This window comes from Cryptomeria japonica, chromosome 9, assembly GCF_030272615.1.
Source record: "Cryptomeria japonica chromosome 9, Sugi_1.0, whole genome shotgun sequence".
NCBI lineage: Eukaryota > Viridiplantae > Streptophyta > Pinopsida > Cupressales > Cupressaceae > Cryptomeria > Cryptomeria japonica.
In genome coordinates, this window is record NC_081413.1 from 441,575,122 (window position 1) to 441,579,137 (window position 4,016).

Genomic DNA, 4,016 nt, shown 5'->3' on the forward strand with positions numbered 1-4,016 from the left:
TCTTGAGGTTATGAAGGCTTACCATTTTCAGCTTGCGAGTTGGAGATAGAGTCGTAAGGGCTTGTCTCTAGGTCGAAAGATTTACTAATGGGCAGTCTTTTAGGCAGAGAGTTGACGACTGTGTGCCATGTGTTTTAATGACTTAATATCTTGAAATCGCCATTTTTTTTTTTTATGGTTTGAAAATAGCTTGAAATCGCCAATATTTTTTTTTTATGGTTTGAAAATAGGTTGAAATCGCCAATATTTTTTTTTTAATGGTTTGAAAATAGGTTGAAATCGCCAATGCAAATATTTTTCTGGTTTTAAAAACATTACAATTCGCCCATGCAAATATTTTTTTTGGTTTTAAAAACATTACAATTCGCTAGGATTTTTCACAAACTTTGAGTGATCACAGCTAATTCGTTAATGGAGATTATTATTTTTTCTATGTAAACTGCAAAAATTCGCCAGTAAAATTAAAATTTTCAGCAGGAATTATACAACTTTCGCCATATTTTTACACCTTGTCCAAGGGGGGGTTTCTTAAAGTTTTCCGTGGTTCTGGTCATCCTTTCCACTTTTCCATTCTGCTGTGGGGTTCTATGTGCAGAAAATTGCCTTCTTATTCCATTTTTCTCACAAAAGTTGTTGAACTCACCGGATGTAAACTCATCGCCTTGATATGATCTTAAACATTTTATTTTCAATCCTGTTTCTGTCTCAACCATAGCTTTGAAAATTTTGAATTTCTCAAGAGCTTCTGATTTTTCTCTCAAAAATGCAACCTACGTCATTCTAGAATAGTCATCAATAATCAACATAAAGTATCTATCACCTTGAAAACTTTTAGTCCTTGCTGGCCCACATAGATCAATATGAATAAGATCAAGAATTTCATTAGATCTATCATGTACGCTTTTGAAGGAAGTTCTAACTTGCTTACCCATTTGACATTCTCTACATACCAGATTATGAGGTTTAACAATATTAGGCAAATCTCTGACAACTTTTGTTGAATTGATCTTCACTATACAATCAAAATTTACATGACACATCCTCTTATTCCATAACTAGCTTTCATCAATCTGAGCAATCAAGTAGGCCTTCTCACTAGAGTTCAAATGAAAGACATTTCCTTTGGTCTAAGTTCCAAATGCAATCTCCAATCTAGATCTATTGATAATCATGCATTTTCTATCTTTAAATTGCAAATGAAATCTTGTATCCACCATCTGGACTACACTCAAAAGATTATGCTTTAATCGTTCAACATAATAAACATTATCAGTTTTAGTCTTACCATCCAGGGATATTGTTCCTTTGCCTTTGATCTTGCATGCCTTATTGTCTCCAAATCTAACTAGTCCACCATCAAATTCTTGCAGTTAGGAATTTCCTCTTATCACTGGTCATGTGATGTGAGCATCCACTGTCTATAACCCATTCATCCTTCTCTTTAATTTTAGTAGCCAAAACCTTCTCCTTAGTATGAGTTGTATCAATGACTGGTTCCGAAGAATCATCCTTGATAGCAATAAAGATCCAATCTTTACCAAAGCTTCCATTACCGAATCCACTTACAGGTTCATCATCATCATCATCATCATCATCATCATCATCATCATCATCATCATCATCATCATCATCATCATCATCATCATCATCATCATCATCATCATCATCATCATCATCATCATCATCATCAATAACACCAAAATCATCATCACCGGCATAATAACATGATTTATCCTTATTCCTTCTAAATCTAGGTCTGCTATGATATTCCAGATTAGGCTTATAATTCCTCATAAATCTTTCATGATTCCTAGGAGCTCTTTCAGAACATCTAGAAGCAAAATGACCAATCTTATTGCATGAAAAACATTTAAAATGTACTTTTCCTTCATACTTACTTCCAATCGGTCCTTTAGGGATTCTTCTAGCAATTAGGGATTCCAACTCTCCAAGTTCTCTGTCTTCTCTCTCAATGTCTTCCAAATCTTTCGCATATAACTCTTTCCAATCTATCTTCTGCTTACCAGAGGCAGATGCTTTAAATGCAGTTTTTGTCTTAGTAGCACTCTGATCTCCAAGTTACTCAAGCTCAAAAGCAGTCAATTTCCCAAGTAATGTATCTCTAGTAAAAGGGGTACTTGACATTGTCTAGAGTTCATTAATTGCAGTAGCTTTCATCTTGTAAGCCAGAGGCATAACTCTCATAATCTTTGACAAAACCTTATCCTCATTAACTGATCCACCGCAACATTTGATTCCCATGACAATCTCATTCACTCTACCCATGAAAGAACTTAGCTTCTCATCTTCTTCCATTTTCAAAGTTTCATATCTCACTCGAAAACCTTCAAGTTTTGTAATCTTTACTGCTTGGTCACCTTCATAAAGAGTTTCAAGCTTAAACCAAATCTGCTTTGCATTCTCCAACTCTATGACATTCAATAGCTTCTCATCAGATAGGGCACGTAACAATGCTTCTTTTGCTCTAACATCATTTTCAACTCTCTTCTGTTCATCGACAGGTGTCGGTGTTCCAGAATTAGGATCATGAGGTATATACCCTTTCTCCACTATCTCCCAAACTTTAGCTCCAAGACATCTCAGATGAATTTTCATTCACTCCTTCCATTTTTTTTAATTTGTACCATCAAATCTGGGACTCTCCTTCCAGTAGGGATTAAATGTAGAACTTGATGCTAATGCCATCAGATCTCCTCAAGCGGTTAAGATTCTATAGAGAGGACCAAGAGCTCTAATACCAATTGTTCAACAGTTCTGATATCGGGAGAAAACTAAGAGGGGGGGGGGGGGGTGAATCAGTTTTCTTACAAGTATAACAGTTAATGCACATTATAAACTTTATACTAGAGCACAAAGAAACCAACACAATGAAAGATAAAGCATGAAAGCACAATACACACAACACCAATATTTTGACATGGAAAACCCGGTAAAGGGAAAAACCACGGTGGGAAACCCTACCCATAATCAGATAATACTTCTGCAGTAGTATGTGAAATAATTACAATGAGGATTGCACTTGCAATCAGGCCAACCGCCTAGAGCGCACTATTCATCACAAAAGGGAAGTCTCACTGACATACAAACACATCAGACTACACTCTAGAAAGAATGAACTATGGAAGTAGCATCTCCTAATGCTTGATACAATTTCGATTAAGCACATATGTCTACCCTGTAACACCAAATCCTTCGCAGCCTTCTGCCGAATGATATATCAATGTTTGTACATTAACCTTTCTTTGATAATGCAGACATAACCATCGATCCCGAGATTACATGAATAAGTCGCCTATAAATACAATTCATCAACCTTAATGATAAGGTCGACTAAACCCTAAACCTATAAACCCATAATTACAAAAATTACATCACATGATATCACCAGACTAATATTATGATTTACATTACATAGCATGGACCTAATTCAAATTCCTAAACAATTACATCCGCCATAAATCATGCTAAGACCAATCTCCAACACATTTCACAAACCGATAGAAACCCTTAGTGCAATAACACAGAATAATCAACCAGATCCAAATAGGACCACCAAATCAACACACCAGCCAATGAAAAGCCACCAAACAATTAGAACAAGATCAATAACACCTTCAACATGATAAGAAACTATTTCCATAAGACGAACCAAAATCACTTAACCAAATCATTAAGTATCACCAACCGGTAAAGCTAACCGGTACCAAGAAATATCAACCAGGAACATAAGAGATAGCTTTCGGAGCACCAAATCATGAACCAACTGAATATGACAAGCATGTAGCCAACTTGAATAACCAACCAAAACCGAATGCAAGGATCTGATCATACCAGATCAGAATCACAACCAAAACCAAGACAAACACCAAGTCTAACTGGGATAGGTCCAACCGCAATAGCAAAACCATATCCAATCGAGATACAGTGTTGACATCAATGACAACACTTAACCAAATCCAACATATTGCCAACACTTCACTTCATCATTAATGCTT